This window comes from Taudactylus pleione, unplaced genomic scaffold, assembly GCF_031769625.1.
Source record: "Taudactylus pleione unplaced genomic scaffold, aTauple2 ptg000803l, whole genome shotgun sequence".
Classification (NCBI taxonomy): domain Eukaryota; kingdom Metazoa; phylum Chordata; class Amphibia; order Anura; family Myobatrachidae; genus Taudactylus; species Taudactylus pleione.
In genome coordinates this window covers 1589086-1608800 of record NW_028285205.1, presented here as the reverse complement: position 1 = coordinate 1608800, position 19715 = coordinate 1589086, and the positions used below count along the sequence as shown (strand labels likewise).

General features: G+C 41.7%; 1 protein-coding gene across 17 annotated transcripts in view; it reads right to left on the bottom strand.

The window, feature by feature from the left end:
* BCAS1 (brain enriched myelin associated protein 1) overlaps positions 1 to 11455 on the bottom strand; it is a 158780-nt gene extending 147325 nt beyond the window's left edge. For 5 of the 17 annotated variants that reach the window (XM_088458039.1, XM_088458035.1, XM_088458036.1 and 2 more), the window contains exons 1-2: positions 11367 to 11454; positions 9542 to 9600 (exon numbers count right to left, since the gene is read on the bottom strand). The gene's annotated coding sequence lies outside the window, so the exon portion shown is untranslated. Of the gene's footprint in view, positions 1 to 9541; positions 9601 to 11366 lie in introns of all 17 variants that reach the window. The other 12 variants (XM_088458045.1, XM_088458046.1, XM_088458042.1 and 9 more) reach the window with 6 other exon arrangements.
* Positions 11456 to 19715: the final 8260 nt, after the last annotated feature.

The window sequence follows — 19715 nt, the reverse complement described above, 5'->3', positions numbered from 1 at the left end:
GGGGGTGCCTAACCCTAACACTCCCTCCCCCTAGCCCAGTGGTTCTCAAACTCAAACCCCACACAGGTCACGTTTTCCAGGTTAGCCAGCAGCTGCACAGGTATATTCATTACTCAATGACACATTTTAAAAGATCCACAGGTAGAGCTAATTATTTCACTGATTCTGTGAGGAGACCTGGCTCCCATATTTGAATTTGTGACAAGTTCCACTACTGCATGCATATTATGCTGCCAAACATAGTTGGCCGGGACTCACTGGCAGTTCCACCTCTGGAGCCACCACTGGTGGTCACACATTCCCAGTTGGACCGAGGGCCGAGGAAACAGTGCAAGTGCTCTCCTCCAATATCCCACTGGGTGGCAAGATGGCGCTATTCATGTTGAATCACATACAGTGGCGTCACAAGGGTGGTGCGGGCCGCACCCGGGCGTCACCTGCCAAAGGGTGACACCAAAGTGCAGGCTGACACTCCCCCACAGTGACAGGAGCTGGATACTGCACTGTAGTATTAAGTGCAGCACCTGGCTTCTGACACTGTGGGGGAGCCGGCACTGCAACACAAGGCAGTCAGCACCCCCTGCACTCCCCTAATATTAAGAATGGGACCATGGGGGATCGGCCCGCTAGGCCAGGCCCCAGTCCCACCCCTTCTCATGCAGCCACACCCCCTTTTCTGGGCGCACACGGCTGAGCCGTGCTCACAATGTCCCTCCCACACCACATCATCATGACCCCACCATGCAATAAAATGTATTTCATTATATGTCTCTCTCTTTATAACAGTACTCACATAGCAACATGTTTTTGCCCATGTTTTAAGCTGACCTTGAAATGTAGAATCAGGGCCCTTAGCTACTGAGTTTCAAACCACATGTGGAAAAGTATGTAAATGCTATACATTTGGCATTGGCTAATAGGTACGGGACGTGTTCCAGTGGCGTATCTATAATGGGTGCAGTGTGTGCGGGGCACATGGGCCCGCGGGTCCAGGGGGGCCTGCACCCATATTATTTTAAATTCACCTGTCCGTGGTCCTGCGTCGGGTGCCAGCGCTGCTCAGAACACCGGGAAAAAGGCCGCCGCGGCCATTTTTCCGGCGTTCTGCGCATGTGCAGTAGACACCAGGCACACTCTAGTGCCCGGAGTCTACTAATGCTTTGGTGGCTGGCCAGCCGCGTCAGACAGCTGCCTGGCCCCGGGGAGAGAGGAGGCGGCCCCGCACAGGGAGTGCACAAGGACCCCCTCCTCTCTTAAGACGCCCCTGACGTGTTCACTAATATATCCAGACTGTTGCAGTGCATTTCCCATTGCTTTTATTCGCAGTGTGTATGCTACAATTAGGAACACAAATGAAATAAATAAGTAATTGAATTGAATGAGAAAATACATGCATAAAATAAGTAGGGAAAGGAGCACTGCATAACTTGTGCTAGTTCCTATTTAATGGGGACAGTGCAGTGGAGTATTCCTATTAGACCAGAAACCAACTTGAGAATACATATACAGGGCAAGCCACACTACATTAGGGAAACCCTACTCTCAGTCTCAGATTGGTCCATGTAGAGCTACTACCAACAGTGGGATGTTGTGGGGACTGGAGTAATAGGGAATATGGGATCCTTGGCGTGGTCCCTGTATAATTGTAAGGGATCCATAACATTCCATTCCATTATGTTAAGTAATACAAATCTGTTATTATACACAATTGTTAGATTGACTTATATTGAAATCAAAACTCATCTAACCTTCATTCAACTATTTAATACTGAAAATAAATTTTCCTTTAAATTTAATGAGACCTTATTTACTTGTAATCTGCATGGAATACAGGATTTATTTTTTGCAATACACTGAAAAATGGAATCCTACAATATCTACTTCTATGGGAATAAGAAATAAACTCCATAAGAGATCATGCAAATTGCTATGTTTGGGGCTATGCTACAGAATTGCAGTGAACCAAGTTGACCAGGACCCTTAGCCAAGTAGAGAATCACATGCGGGTAACCCTCCACCTAGTGCGTATGTGCACAGTACACTCCCATAAAGATGAATGGACATTTTTTTTAAGAGTGGTGACATACTTTGAATGCACTGAAATAGAGCATGCTGCATCCAAAAAATGCAAAGCAAGCACATGCATGTATGAATGCAAATACCTATAGACACATAGGGGGAATTCATTCACTGTCTTAAGCTTTTGTGGATGGTGAACTTAACCCGCTTATCGCAGCAGGCTATTTGCAGCATTGGCGCTCCCATGAGACTTGCTATTAAATTAGAAAATAACATTCTAGCGACATGAAACCACACCCCTTCTAGCAACAGGAAACCACACCCCTTCTAGCGATAGCGAAATGAAACCACACCCCTTCTAGCGACATGAAACCACACCCCTAGCGAAATGAAACCACACACCCCTTCTAGCAACATGAAACCACACCCCTTCTAGCGATAGCGACATGAAACCACACCCCTTCTAGCGACTCAAACTCCCTTCTCCCAGTTTTCTGCTGCAGCACAATTGAGAGAAGCAGAGCAGACACAATGAAGCACCCTACTTACCAGCCCCCAGGGCAGCCAGTCAGCCAGCCATGAAATTATTTTATCTACAGTAACTACTAAGTAATCACAGTGATCTGCCTCTAGGCACTTTTATGTAATTAATACAAATCTATATAATAATCTTCTAAAGTCTGTCCCGTCTCCAACATGCATGCATGTGCATTGGGAGACAGGGGTGCCGCCCCTCCGATTTCCTACTGCAGTGAGCAACAGGACAGACCTAAGCCATAGGACCGGTATGCGTTAGAAACCTATGGAATCTCACGTTTGGTGCTTGTACATATTATACATGACCGGCTCCCAAAATGATTAATTTCCTGATGACTGGCGCCTCTCCGGGGTCCAGTCACCATAAGACCACAGATCATACTGATCCATCGTTCTCCTTCCTGCACCTTGTTCACTGTGATCTCTCCCAACATGCACCCCCGATTGCCACCTTGCCACCCTCAGGATTTCCATAACTCGAAGGTGTGTTCTAATTGCCGTGCCAGACCAATTCAATTACCAGTGATTCCTCGCGTGCAAGTCCCGACAGTCGGACTTTACCTCGCAGCTCATGGAGGTGTGAGGTAAAATCCGCGTAATAAAATCCAAACCAACCTCGAGCGTGGGGAATAAACCCATTGATTCCGCAGTTTACGCGTGAGTCCTGATTTAATGGCGCAGGAAAAAGGCTATTTTATTGAATAGCTTTTCTCCGCACCACGGGCATTTTGGATGGCAATTAGTCACAGGTAAAACCCCGCGGCTAATTGAATATGCCGCATAATGTGGTTCAGGAACATTTATCTTTCAGACAAACATTATTAATAACTTTGCATTTTATGCTATTGTATCAGCCCTGTGAAAAATTACAATGATTCAGATTGATGGTAAAATCTCAGGTCCATAGACAGAGCATTAGATCTAGAAACTGACAGCGCAGTATATGTATGTTTAAAGAGATTTTCAGGTAATGTGATAACTATTAATATATAATGATAATAATCAATTAAAATACTGTGTGTTTCACTCACTATTGGCCCCAAACTTTTTGATATAACTTTTAAAGTAAGTGACATAATTTAGTGAAAAGTGACACAGACATACCTTGGTCTATGAGAAACATGAGGAAGTCACAGCAAGTGTAGAAAATGTTCGTCATTAGCTTCCAGGACAGCTGGTCATTATTACGCGAAGTGAAGGACAGCTGTTCACCACCCTAGTCCAAAATTCAAATAGGGGAGCCAGTGAGGATGGAAGTTGGTGTGGTCCCCTATTTGAATTTTGGACTGTGCTGCAGACCCACATCTAAGAGAAAACATTCAGCTGGAAATTGAGACTTAGGGGCATATGTATCAAAGCTTGATGTGAGATAAAATTGTGAAATATATATCACCAACAAATCAGCTCAAAACTATCATTTCTGACACACAGCCTGCAAAATTTAAGTTAGAAGCTGATTGGTTGGTGATATATATCTCACAATTCTATCTCACATCAAGCTTTGATACATATGCCCCTGTGACTCCCAATATGTAGGTTAAAACCTTCCATAACATGGAGCGATGCGTTTAAACTGTGAGGCCAATAGCTAGTGAAACACACTGTATACAAAAAGCAAAAAAAGTGTAAAATAAAAATAAGTAAAAACAAATAATGTATAGCTATGTCATGACCCCTTCCCTCTTAATATATGATTGCAGTCACATGTTTTGAACTGATTAATTGATGTGAAAGGTATTTCAGCACAGGTGACGGAAAAAATCAATTAATAGTGAAGTCCAGGAGCGGAGAATTTGGTACCTGGTGGAAGGGGTCATGTTGGAGGCTATGTATATACAGTTGCTGATTTTAATGACATTTATCTGTGCACACAAAGAGGGTTGTCTATAATATGTAAATTAATTATATCAGTGGTATATATGTTTCTTTGCTGGAAAACAGTGTTATTTACTGAACTCAACAGAGCTCATATAGTATACTTTTCCTACATTTATAATATACAAAAGTCCTGAATAATACTTGCTTATAGCTACGGATCCCAATTGAGGTGATGTCCGAGGCAGCTCCCGAGGCTAATTGGATATTTGTGAGCCCTTTTCAAACCATGAGTCCTGGGATCCGACTGCAGTATGCAGCTCCAGATGGTGCAGTAAAAGGCTCCCGTCTGAGAGTCACAATGATCAGAACAATGTCAGGTGAAAGTAGAGTTTGATTGTCACAATGAAAAGGTTTAAAAGATGTGTCACACACGTCTTGAGGCATTTCTCTGCCTCTAGGTCAGTTTCATCAGAAGGGATAGAGCAGAGTAGCAGTGATATCCTACATCACTAAGAACTGTCCAGGGCTAAACCTTTCCATTCATTGTGTCTGCTTGCCTACCATCTTTTGTGTGGCATAGTGTGAACTGGTGCAGCACAATATGGCATACTATGAACTGGGGGCACTATAATGTGGCATAAATTGTACTGGGAGTATTGTATACTTTATGCCACAAAATGTGTACTGGGGCAATGATTATCCTTACGTCATTTGTGGGGGCACTATAACTTGGTGAGTTGTGGAGGCACTACAATGTGGCATAATGTGAACACGGGGCACTGTGTTGCATATATACATGTAGGACAATAGGAGAAACAGTCAAACCCACCAACAAGACCTGCCACCTGTATTCAAACACAATTCCCATCAATTAACTAGTTTAACACAGGTGACTGCAAGCATAAATTAAGTGGGAGGTTTAGGACCAGGGCATTTTGTACCTGAAGGAAGGGGTCATGTTGGATCGTCTGTACCGCCCCATACCAAATGAAAATAAAGATGGGGTCATAGTTAATTAGGCACGGAACCTGACGGCTTCTATGCTTTAACTTACAGAGTCTGATTCTGCTAATAGCCTGTGAGGTGAAAGCAGAGTCAGCCTACAGTGATAGGCTTGAAAACGCAAACGGCAATTCATGGTTTGTTGTATCCACCCCATAAATTTTCATTAATGGCTGTGCAAAAATCCATGTACAGTCATCCAGACACTCAGTGTGTAGGTGTAAAAACGTCTTTATTATTTATATTCAAGATGAAATGCTTTTGTATGAATGTGTTATATGATGTCATCTCTGTTGTAATACTTGTTAAATAGGCTTCCCCATGCTCGCATTTGGAAATCCCCTCAACAGATTCCTTGTTAGCCCCTGAAGTATTACACAAAAGGAAAATACAATGCATATTAATGCACAGAAACTATAATTATTCCAACTTCTAGACGTTCTATAACCACAGTGAGTCTTCTGGTCAAATTACTATTTAATTGGAATAAAACTTTTTGTCTCATCTATATATGCTCACAGTGCTGGGCAGAGTTACTGACTCAATGTAAATATACAGTACACGCCTTGTGTCAATTACATCTTACAAAGGACGAACATCTTGAGATCCTGACAAAACCTGACAATCAATAGCAAGCTCTGTGGACAAGAACTGCACTGGTCTAAAAGATTAATTTACAAACACAAAACGTTATGATTTTTAGGTAATGCATATTAAAAAAAAAATGAAAGGAAGGATTTAAACAAATATGTGAGGACACTTTGCAGAAAACGCTATTTTGCAAATAAAGAATTAAAGTCACTACATAGGGAGACCTGTCCAATTGTATTGTATAGGGAGGACATGGAAATGGTATCAATATTGGAAAGTTTGCAAGACAAGCCTGAATCCACTTCAGATGATCTTTGTTTGATCTTTGTTTCATCTTTGATGCAGATAGTTGTGGACCCCTTAACAACAACAACTTCAAAAATAGATTTAGCTTCTTCCCATTGGAACAAAAAAAAATTACAGCAATAACGATCTTCTATAATAAGACACTAGAAGACTTTAAATGTCTCTGCAAATCACGGGACAATGGAGTGAATCCAAGAGGCAATTTGAATAAGGGGGAACGTAAAGCCCTAAAAGGTCAATTGTGATTAAATCAGCAGACAAAGGGGGTGGGATTGTTATCCATAATCCATAATAGAAGCGACTACATCTTAGAAGTCCATAGACAATTGCTAGATGAAGACTTCTATGTGGTTTTGGATGGCAATCCCACCCCCAAGTTTAAATCACAGTTGAAACATACTGTATGTTGGATGAAGCATTGGAAAAAGGGATTTTACACAAAGAAGAGGCACAATTTTTATTTTTACAACACCCAATCACTCCCATTTTTTATCATCTCCCAAAAATTCACAAGACAATTTGCGCACCACCAGGGAGACCTATAATTTCGGGAATCGGTTCACTCAATTCTAATTGTCTTTTTTTGTTGATACACACTTACAATCGTCAATCTGAAATCACACATTAATGATACATCCTATATTCTCCAGAAAATGTTGGGATTCAAGTGGACTCCAGGGTGGGGTTTTCTCACCCTGGATGTACAAGCCCTATATACTCACATCCCACACCACAAAGGCGTGGAGGCAAGTAAATATTTTCTGGAGCATGATGGGACTCTTTCAGAGGGACGACGTGATCTTATTTTGGATTCAATTTGGTTTATTTTAATGCACAATTATTTTTTGGTCTGATTCCACATATTATTTACAAGCACAGCTGATGGCCATGGGGACCAGGTTTGCACCTAGTTACGCTAATCTCTATATAGGCCGATTCAAGAAGAATATTTGGGGTGGCCCATATAGAGATAATATAATGGCCACAGAGGACCAGGTTAATGATTTATTTATTATTTGGAAAGGGGGTTCTGATTTAGCATGTGAATTTGTAAAATATTTGAACACTAACACTTATAATTTAAAATTTACACACACCTTTAGTTGTGGTAAAATAGATTGCCTTGACGTGTCCTTCCTCATAGAGAAAGACAACACAGTAATTGCTTCAAATTATAAGAAACCCATTGGTACAGGCAACTATCTACATTATCAGAGTGGACACTACCGTCCCTGGATAACTAATATCCCAAAGAACTAAATTATGCATCTCAGACGCAACTGTGAAAAGGAAGAGGGCTTTATGATCCAAATGGGAGATATGCTAAGTGACTTTAGAAAGCGGGGGTATCCTGAGTTTCTATTAGAGGAAGCAAAAATGAATGCCTCATCTTTAAATAGATCTCATTTGTTAAAGGTTCAAGGACCTGAATTAGTACAAGCACAAATAGAAAGGTCGGAGAGTAGGAATAAAAACATCAGAAATATTGAAGGTGAAGGAGATCTTGTTCCATTTATTTCAAAATATATTAACAAAATCAGGTAGACTCAAAAAGATTATTAAATCAAACTACTCTATACTTAGGACCCCATCCTGTCAAAATGTATTCAGGATACCCCTAATGTCATCTTTAGTAGGAACACAAACTTGAAAAATATTACCAACATGTCAGCAGCCAACACTTGGTTACCATCGAAACCATTAGGATATTTCAAGTGCAATAAGTCCATTTGTTTAACATGTAGCTACATCCAAAATAAAAGTACTCATGTAACTTCGACTTCTAACCAACAAACTTTTCCTATTTCTCAATTTTTGAACTGCGAGTCGACCTATTGTATTTATGTCTTAGAGTGTCCATGTTCATTACAATATGTAGGAAGAACAACTCGAGCAGTCAAATTGAGCATAGATTGAATATCATAAAGAAACTTCACAATCATAGGGGTATATACAATTAGCCACGGGGTTTACCCCGCGACTAATTGTTGCGCTGGTGGTGAGTCAATTAATGGGGACTCCACGCGCGGGTGTCCACAAGAGTCGCCCGCTGTCGTGCTTTACCTGGTAACAGCTACACGAAGCCGCCCTTGTCAGCCTCGCGCGCGTCAGAAAAACACACTGTTGCCGCACTTCTCGCGGAAACAGTGTGTTCCCGCAAGCGAGGGCACATTTACCAGCGCGGGGAAAAAGCTATTTTATTGAATAGCTTAACCCCGTGCCGCGGGACTTTCGAGCCCCAATTACTCGCGGGAGTCCTCTTGGATTTTCAAGTTGGACACTCTACATCCCAAGGAACTCAATTTAGCATTGGACCTTACTTGCACTGAATGATTTATTTAACAGGTGGTTCAACATGTCCTAACTAGAAGGGTGTTCGACGGGGTCTGCTATTGTCCAAGCAGATGTCGGTCCCTGCATTAGCGACGGATCCCGCGGACATTATACCCTATTTGCATTATGGCAAAGTTAAATTAATGGAGCATCACATCAGACTATAAACATATATTTGTTTGCATCGAATATTGGTAAGTCCTACCCATGATGTATGGGAGATAATTTTATTCCAGTCCCCAAGGGACTTAGGGCCTGATTCAGACTTGGGAATAGAGAGAGAGATCTCTCTCGACTGATCATCTTGGTAAAACCATGCAGCACTGCAGGTGGGGCAGATTTAAAATGTGCAGAGAGATTTAGATTTGGGAGGAGTGTTTCCAAACTGACATCTAAATTGTCGAGTAATAATAAAGCTGTGCAGTATTTGTGGGCTACATGCAAAAGCAGCCAGTATTTACCCCACATGTAAAAAAATGTATGTATTTACACCCCTTGCATTACAATATGGTTTGTTCAGGTTCACAGTTGACAGAGATATCTCACTCTATTCCCAAGTCTGAATCAGGCCTTTAGTGTAGAACTAATGGTCAGATTGGTCAAGTTGGGGATGGGAGACCTAGCTAAGTAGGTTACAAGTTATTAGAGCAGTGATTCCCAACCTTGGTCCTCAAGGCACACACACAGTCCTGGTTTTAGTGATTTCCATGATTGTGCACAGATGGTTAAATCAAAATAACTGAGGCAATAAATAAGTCACTTGTGCTCAAGTATGGCTATCCCTAAAACCTGGACTGTTACTGTGCTTTGAGGACCGTGGTTGGGAACCCCTGTATTAGAGGTTGGAAGGTGTTTAAAGCTTTAAATATAGCAGAAAGCATATTTGTTTGTACATGTATAAATAAAATTAAAGGAGGATTACAGCACTAATTACCTAAAATGATATCTTTATGCAATACTTCTCTCTTCTTTTCATTTATGATTTATTATCATCTACAAAGAAATGAGGAGAACATTTTGGTTAATCAAGGCTTCACTGAGTTTTAAAATAGATATGTGCTCACTTATATAGATGTGTGCAGAATTTACTCACATGTGTGTAAGGAAAGATTAATAGTACCCATTGACATATCTTTTTGAAAAAACTAAATGTATGGGAGTTAAACATCTATGGTATCAAGTAGAGACTTATGAGCCAGTTCACACAGCTGAAAGTATCCAGAAACTGTCCCTTCTGTGTGGAATTAATCAATCAAACCCTGGGCTTATAAGGACGATTAGGAGCCACTAACCCTTGTCTTGAAAAAGCTCACAACATGGAGCGAAACTAGTCAATGAAATGGTTACTATCCCTGGAATAGAGGAAGATACCCAACCCACCCAAGCCCGTCACTTTGCACCTTTGGTTATTGAACTGCAGACCGCATAAACATACAGCCACGGAAAAATTGACCAGGCGCTAGCAAGCGGCCGCTGCATTATCTAACCCTGGTCTCCCTGAAGTATGGACCTACTAAACATCAGTGGTATTATTCCAGAGCTACAGCCGCAGAGGATTAACAGCCATATATTATTACCAGCTGTGGCAACAAAGACTGAATTATCTAAGGGTAAGGACACTTTGTTACGGGCTGTGCAAGCACTTACAGTACACAAATCTCTGGTGGAGATATACATCCACTAAGAACTAAACAAATGACTGTGCATTTTGGACACACTCTCATATAGTCCAGCGTGAAATATATATACTAAACAAAAGTATTTGATCAGCGTAACAACTGGGCGCTACAGAGCCAGCTTGTGTGTAATACATGTTTTAGTGTTGTGAGTCAAGTTAAAGAGTATATGTATTGAATGTAATAAATTTTAAAAACAAAAAACTATTTCACAAGTTAAGAGAAGCCTTGCCCTTGGCACATTATTCAGACAGGTGCTACCATATTGCAACAAGTGTTTTAGTATGTATACATTCCTTACAAGCGCAGTTCAATAATTTGTTAACAATCTGATTGGTTGCTATGTGCAACATCTCCACTTCTAAAAACTCTCACTTAAATGTACCCCTTATTAGTGTCCCATTTACAACAGTTGTAATCATTCTGAATTTAAAATGATGCATATATAATATTTTGGCAATCATGACTCTGGCAAAGCTTTATGGATATATTAGTTCCCTGTGGTTTTCTAACTACTATAGAAATACAAGCAGGGCTGGAACTTTTAGTTCCACAACAGCTGAAGAGCCTCTGGTTGCTACTACTAGTCTGCAGTAAAGACGCAAATAATTTCGAGTTTATAAATATATATGTGTTTGGACAGATTGAATAATAAACTGACTTATGGTATAGTATTGTAAATGTCTGAGAACTTCGCTTCTTATTGAAACAATATTGTTCCATACTTCTGCTAGAACACTAATACAATCAGCACATTATCACACGTTTTTCACAAGTTATAACACTGAAGAGAGTTAGAAAAACATAATCAAAGGTCTCGATGTATTCACAGTACGATATAACAACTATGCAGTAACCCATATATATTTCTTTACAGATAGTGAAAGTTAACTTCTCAATGCTTGCTATAAGTTTTTTCATACTTATCTTAGGTGAGCCTTTAAGAGTTTACAGCCACTACTTCCATTCATTACATGGTGTTTACACAGTATTTAAGTGCTGAACAAGTCAACTGAGACATCTCCAGGAAAGAGGATATAAGTGCATGTGACAGGGAAACCCCAGAGAAGACTGTCCTCTTACCTGTGGGGGCTTTAAGTTGATATTCTCTGCAGATCCTATATTTGATGCTGTACAGGTGCAGCTTCTATATGTATACTGTAGATGTACAGGTGAGTGCAGGTGATATACCAGTGCAGGGTTCTTACAGATTCCTCTACCTGCTATAAGATTACAGGCTGGGTGTATCGAGCACACAGTCAGGGGTGTGGCAGCCATTGCCTGCACTCTGTCTATACTTTATTAGAATGGAAAATATTTTTGTACAGGTTTTCCAAGCATGCCTGCACACTCTAGTAAACACAAACCACACATGTATTTGTTGGTAACTAATTTTTGAAGACGGAATACAATAAAACATTTTTAAAACACAAGGTATTTGTTTGCACCTTTTATAAAATAGAATTGACACACCAAACCCTAAATTTTAGCTCTCACAAAGGGCTCTATTTACTACAATCCGCATATTGAATGCGGATTGTAGGGTGATATTACCGACTGAATTCGCATAGCGAATTTAGGCAATATCACAGGGATTTACTATAAATCCCTTGCAGGGACAGAGCTTGCGATAAAGCTCTGTCCCTGCGGATCCCATCACAGTTATTATCACAGGGCTTCCCCCGGTATTTTTTTACAATTTATTTTTAGTAACTTAGGTCGGATCACATTTCCCATTACAATTATGGGAAATGCGATCTGCTTTACTAAAAATAAGTGATACTGGGGGTTGGAGTAGAATTTTACAAATTCTACTCCAATTGCCCTATAGTAACTACAGGTGAAACTAAAATAATGTGAAAAGGGTGTGAAAACACCCTTTTTCACTTTATTTTAGTAAAAATAATGTTAATAAATAGAGCCCAAAGAATGATGACAAATTCTTCCTGACACTGACTATGCATCTTGAGGTATGCATTCGGTATCCTGGCAGCCTGGATGCCGCCGCTTACCTTACCGGCGCCAGAATACTGACGCCGGCATTGTGACTACCGGGATGCCGAAGGGGGGGGGGTTTGGGGTTAGGTTTAGAGCATACTTGCCAACTCTCCCTGGCTGTCAGGGAGACTCCCTGGAATAGTAGCAATCTTTCTGACTCCCTGAAGAGCGGTTATATAAAAGAGAAGCAGATATATAGAGATATATATATATACACATTCAAATGGGATCATTAGTATCACTTCCCTGGCTAGTGGCGTAAGTTCATCCCAGACGCAAGTTACAATTTGGTGCCCCATCACAGCCACTGACACTGTAATGTAGCAATTCGCATGCAAACAGGCTATAGATAGACGAAGGCAGCAGCTGATGGTCTGACCTGGAGCTCTCCACTAGTGTAAGGTGGCTTCTCAGTTGCCATGTATTGGGTGGCCATGACGGTACACTCCGGGTACATATTTACAGCCTTAAGTGAGGTGAATATGTTGTGGACAATGGAGGCTGTGCCCCATCAGAGCTCGAGACCGATGGCAGGCGCCTCCACTGTCTCCCATAGTTCTGCCCCTGCCGGGTACCGAAAAGGAGAGAGGGATCTGGCTTGACTTGAGCCTGATTCCGGCAAATCTGCAAGGAGACACAATCATGCCCATTGCAATTTGCAAAGCCACGTCCCCTTGCAGCAATGTGGCTAGCTTGCATCACTGCCTCTCCACATATCGAGCCCTCTCCCTGCCTTCCCAGAGATTGAGGCTGTTGGGAGGTGGGGCTTAAGCAGCAACGGGAGGCAGGGCTTAAGTAAGGAGAGATGTGCTGATGCTCACAAGCTGACTGCTCTTGGCATATAATTGTGTATATATCATATGTATAAATTCATTCATATATAATTTATTTAAAAAGAGAAAAACTGCAGTACTATCTGGAGCAGTAGCGTAACAATAGTCCCCACAGACCCTGCGGTGGCTGAGGGGTGCCGGCAGGGGGCTGGAGCTCGGGACTTGAGGTGGTGGTGGATGACAAGCGGCTGACATACACGCACGCAGGGGGGGAGTATGAGTACCTAGAACCCCACCCACTGAACCATCGCACGCAATTCTTCCCATGAGGCATTGAGTGAGAGATTGAGTCATTCAGCAGCTGCTCTCAGCACTCTACACTCAGGGCCTGCGCTCTGGACTCGGAGCCGCAGGTGTGTGTCTTAAATGTGAGTGCAGGGCTATAACTAGGGTGGTGCAACATGTGGGGCACAGCAGGGTAGGGAGTGCTGTCAGGCCGCGCTAGACCCAGGTAAAGGGGGCATATGGCATAATTCCCCTTAGGAGGAAAAACAAATGCATTTTTTTCTGCGCCGCTTCGCGCTGGGGAGAGAGCGCTGTGAGTCCTTCAGCCCGGCGCATAGCCAGTGGTGGGGCGCGATCAGTGTGATCGCTCACCCCCAGTGCCAGATTAAGGTCCACGTGGGCCTGGAGTTGAAATTTAACAGGGTCCTATTGTGTGCCACCTGCAAATATTAAGTATCCCTCAATTATATCTACAGGGGTCTACAGCAGGTATTAGAGACATATGCTGCATTCTCCCGGTTTTGATCGCAAAAGCAGCCCCCACAGGTTACTATGGGGGCTGCCTTACTGCCACTGTTACCAAGCTACGGATGCTAATGCCATCCTAAGATGACATTAGCCATTGCAGTATACAGTCAGCAAAAAGTACCAGGAGAGGAACCTGCAGTATTCCTCTCCTACACTCTCCACTCATGCATGAACGGTCAGCAGACCGCACATGGGCAGTAGCAAGTTCAGCCCCAGAAACTCAAAGTAAGGAGATCGCTTAAGCCATCACATTACTTTTACACATCACAGGAATAAGGGCCCTATTAGATCCTCTGCTTTTACATGTGACTCTTTATACATACTGATGGTGAATAATTTCTTATTGCCATGATAAGTGGCAATAAGAAGTGTAGAATTATTGGGTCCAAAACACTCTCACTAATAAATGGTCCCCATAGTTCATTATGTCCACGTGTAGGTATATATAAATTAGATACCGTGTGTGAAATACCGCAAAAGGTGGAAGTGGGAGCTGCTCCCAAGGGACAGACCTTAGCTTAGCAGGAGAGGAGGTGGACCAGGATTAGGGCCAATGGGAACACGGTAAGTATGGGGATGGAATGGAGTCCAGATGGAGCGGGGGGGGGATGTGGAGAGTGGGAGCAGAGAAGCAAAGTGGGGCGGGGGTGAAGTTAAGTGTTCTTTCACCTGGGGCAATGATCCATCTCGGTGCCCATCCCTCCCCAGTAGATACATCAAAGCGCCCACCATACAATAGAGCATCTGTGTCTACAATATAATACAGAGATCATTACATTGACCACACTATAATATAGAGATCATCAGTGACCATCATACAATGGCACACAGTATAGACCACACCCACATCACTAGTCACACCCCACAGCATTAGACACACCCCCTGCAGTGGCAAACCTCAGAAATTTCAGCTCCAGACCCACGTGGACCTTAATCTGGCACTGATTCTGCCGTTGTACCCTGGGTTCAGGAGTGAATTAAGAGAGGAAAAAGCCTTTGTGCAGTCTCCGTCTGGGGACCCCTCCTCTCTCTCTCTCTAGCGGCCGGCAGCACACTCTAATGCTTATATAATTTTATATTTGTATTTTTATTAAACATTTTTAAAAAAGCATCTAAAATTAGGGATAAACTCAATTTAAATCTATCAAAATATATAAAACTTGCGGGACTAAGCGGCTCCCAGCCAGTCAAGTTACATTTACCATGTCATCACTTCTAATTCCCTCTTTGCCCCACTGTATTAACCAGTTGTCAAACTAAAAATGTACCACTATGAAATTGAAATACACCAAAACAAGAAATCCTGAACACCAAATTACATTTTCAGTTATAAACTATAAAAGGTAAATTCCTTTGGTCAGTATTACCATTGCGTTCCACTACAACTCTGTTAAAAAATAAAGTATTTGTCCCCTACTCTATCTAAAGCTCATGCCTAACATGCACGGTGCATGCCATCTTTTTTTCAGCAACTAATGTCCCTTTAAATATATTAAAATATATTACAATAGCTCTTGAAAAGGGGAACCCAGCACAGAGTCGGAGCCTCCATGATCTCCCCCACTCACACAGAAATTGTGAGTTCTTTGTATCCATACTGCCCGAATGATTTCTTCAACCTACACTAGTGAAGATACAAATCCCACAGCCACCATAGAGTCTCTGATTTAAATTGCTCTCTATATTTTAGCATTCTGCTCCTCCAGTTGTTAATAAAAACAATTAATGTGAAGTGTACTCCTTACAACACATGCACCAAAATGCCAAACCACACAAACTTATTCACAGTATTAAGTTAAAACCAGATTTATCGGGGTATATTTACTAAATTGAGAGTTTTTAGAAGTGGAGATGTTGCCCATAGCAACCAGATTCTACATAACATTTAACTAGCACCTTCTAGAACACAGTGTTTCCCAACCTCGGTCCTCAAGGCACTCTAACAGTCCAGGTTTTAGTGATATCCTTGCTTGAGCACAGATGGTTTAACCAAAATAACTTAGGTACTAATTAAGACACCTTTGCTTAAGTATGGCTATCCTTAAAACACGGACTGTTAGTGTGCCTTGAGGACCGTGGTTGGGAACCCGTGTTCTAGAAGATAATAGCTAAAATCTGATTGGTTGCTATGGGCAACATCTCCACTTCTAAAAACTCTCACTTTAGTAAATTTACCCCATAGTATCTTCCATACTCTGGACAAGATTTCAGATGCTTATTTTCTACTTTTATTTTCACTGATTTTTTTTCCTGAGTCAATTATTAGAATTTAAAAATTCTATCAAAAATAAAAATGTTTCTGCTATGAACAGCTAAGTACCATCGGGGAAAAAAAAGCACTAAGCCCCAAAATACAATTTATTCTTAATGCAAACAATGATAATACCCACATTTGTAAAAGCAGAGGAAATATAATAAATGTATTAAAGGAGAGAGCTTTAGACTGGTGTAAATAACAAAAAACACACAGATGTACATGTACCAGTTCTTATGTGTTCCAAAATATAAAAAGTTGATTAGAGAACCCTAAAATGGAAAATACAACTTTCAAAATGTGTAGTATGTTTTTAGACAAATGTATTACATACAATCACTCCAATAGATATTCTTTTTTTTTTTATATCAAATGTATGCATATTTGATGTGCAAATCACCAAAGACAGTAAGTCCCATTAAAAGCAGCCCAAATGAGTTTTGTCCTTTATAGACATTTCATCAGGGTGGTAAATATAAATAAAAACAATACATATTCAAAATACTTTGCTAAATAGCTATATGGGGACAACTTTACAAACATCACCAATCAGATTCTACTTAACTAGCACTTTCTAGAAGAGAATACTGTAGGATATAATTGAAAAGAGGTAAGAAGCGGTGCTAGTTGCTTCATAAATAGTTTACAATATTGGGCTGAAACACAATTGTGGCCAACTTTATTGTGTTCTGCCGGGAGAACACAGTCAGAGAAGCAGCCGGAGCCAGAGGAGGGACCAGGGTGCAGAGGAGGACCTGTCCAGCTGAAAGCAGGTAAGTAATTATCCTGCTGGAATATTCCATCATTGTGGGGGTACATTAAGTCCATGAAAGGCTGCAAATAGTCATCCAGCAATGCAACATATCAGTTACCAGTCCATGATGTGCTCAGGCGAACCAGTGGACCCAACTCATGCCGCATACGCACCCAATACATTATTGGAACCACCACAAGCCTGCACAGTTCCTTGTTGACAACTGGGGTCCATGGCCTCATGGGGTCTGTGCCATATTCAAACCCAACCATCAACCTAAAACAACTGACTCATCAGACCACACCACATGTTGCCAGTTCTATAGTGTCCAATTAGCGAGGACACCAGTCCAGGTGAGGCACCGTGTCCGGCTTAGTGGTGTTAAGTGGTACACTCTGGTGGGTTTGCTGCTCCCATATCCCAGGAAACCAAAGAACGCTGGATGTGTGTCTGGTACCTCCTGCATTGAATGTTGATGTGATTTGAGCCAGTGTCGTTTGCCTCTTACCAAGGACAATTCTGGCAAGTTGCTACTGGTCACAATCATTATGCACCAGTGGTCGGCCACTGCACTGTCCATGGTGTCTTCCATGAAGTATTCCCGAAATACACGTGACACCATAAGATCGAGAAATGCTGACTATCTGCATAACTTTGGAAATGGAATGTCCCATCTGTTGAGCACCCAATACCATGCCCTTTTCCAATGCTGATAAATTACATCGCCTTGTCATGAGCAGCCTAGCCGGTGTTCAAACTGGCTCACAAGATGTCAGATTGCAACTGATGTAGGTCTGGGCATTTCCAAGATGTCAAATTAACGTTTCGCCACCAATTTCAGTGCATGTACAGCCATGGCCAAAAGTTTTGAGAATGACACAAGTATTGGTTTTCACAAAGTTTGCGGCTACAGTGTATTTAGACCTTTTTGTCAGATGTTACTATGGTATACTGAAGTAAAATTACAAGCATTTCATAAGTGTCAAGGGCTTTTATTGACAATTACATTAAGTTTATGCAAAGTGTCAATATTTGCAGTGTTGACCCTTCTTTTTCAAGACCTCTCCAATTCGCCCTGGCATGTTTGTCAATCAACTTCTGGGCTACATACTGACTGATGGCCACCCGTTCTTGCCTAATCAATGCTTTGAGTTTGTCATAATTTGTGGGTTTTTGTTTGTCCACACGCCTCTTGAGGATTGACCACAAGTTCTCAATGAGATTAGGGTCTGGGAAGTTTCTTGGCCATGGACTCAAAATTTTGATGTTTTGTTCCCCGAGACACTTTGAGCACCTTGCCATAAGGCAAAAGTGATAACTATCATGCTGGAAAAGGCATGGTCACCAAACTGTTCTTGAATGGTGGGAAGAAGTTGTTCTTGGGGGATGTTTTGGTACCATTCTTTATTCATGGCTGTGTTCTTAGGCAAAATTGTGAGCGAGCCCACTCCCTTGAGAAGTAACCCCACACATGAATGGTCTCAGGATGCTTTACTGTTGGCATGACACAGGACTGATGGTAGTGCACACGTTTCCTTCTTCGGACAAGCGTTTATCCAGATGCCCCAAACAGTCTGAAAGGGGATTCATCAGAGAAAATAACTTTACCCCAGTCCTCAGCAGTCCAATCCCTCAACCTTGTGCAGAATATCAGTCTGTCCCTGATGTTTTTCCTGGAGAGACGTGGCTTCTTTGCTGTCCTTGGGCCATCCTCTAAAAGTATTCGCCTCACTGTGCATGAAGATGCACTCACACCTGCCTGCTGCAATTCCTGAGCAAGGTCTGCACTGGCAGGGCCTCGATCCAGCAGCTGAATCAACTGTAGGAGACGGTTTTCGCACTTGCTGGACATTCTTGAGCACCCTGAAGCATTTTTCACAACTATTGAAACGCTCTCCTTGATGTTCTTGATCCGATAAATGGTGAAATCTTACTAGCAGCAATATCCTTGCATGTGTAGACCTTTTTGTGCAAAGCAATGATGACTGCATGTTTTTCAGTGCAGGTAACCATGGTTAACAGAGGAAGAATGATTTCAAGCTCCACCCTCTTTTTAAAGTTTCCAGTCTGTTAGTCTAACTCAATCAGCATGAGTGTGATCTCCACCCATGTCCTCGTCAACACTCACCTGTGTTAATGAGAGAATCACTGACATGTCAGCTGGTGCTCTTGTGAAAAGGCTGAAATGCAGTGGAAATGTTTTTGGGATTAAGTTAATTGGCATGGCAAAGAGGGACTTTGCATATACTTCAGAATGTTATGAAGAGTGATCAGATGAATTGCAATTAATTGCAAATTGCCATCATAAAAACTGAAGCATCAGACTTTGTGAAAACCAATACTTGTCATTCTCAAAACTTTTGGCCATGGCTCTATGTATGTATATAAATGAAAACAATAAAAGTCAAACACTACTATATGGCTACGTGGGGACAAAGGTTGTAAAATATCAAGGTTGGCAGATTGTATGGTGACAAAATAAGAATAGGAATGTGGTTTCCAAGTGTCAGACTGTTGGATTGGTGGTTCCCATCTTGCTTTGGCCACAGGGAAAGATCTACCAAAGACTATGCTCCCTAGCAATTTTTCCACCCCTTATTCTAGGTGTTTAACCCCAAAGCCTCTGAAAATTTTTCACATTAAATTTTCATATGAATTTGTGCACCCATGTGCAGCTTTGTTTTTCCCATGTCAACTGTGCCTTAAAAGCACTGGCATTTACAATTTTGTTATGTACCAATTACACATGCTGCAAAAGCTTTTTTATTTTCCCATATTCAGACAACTGTCATATTGTATTTAATGTTCTTTATAGAAATGTTCTGTACTTGTTCTACATT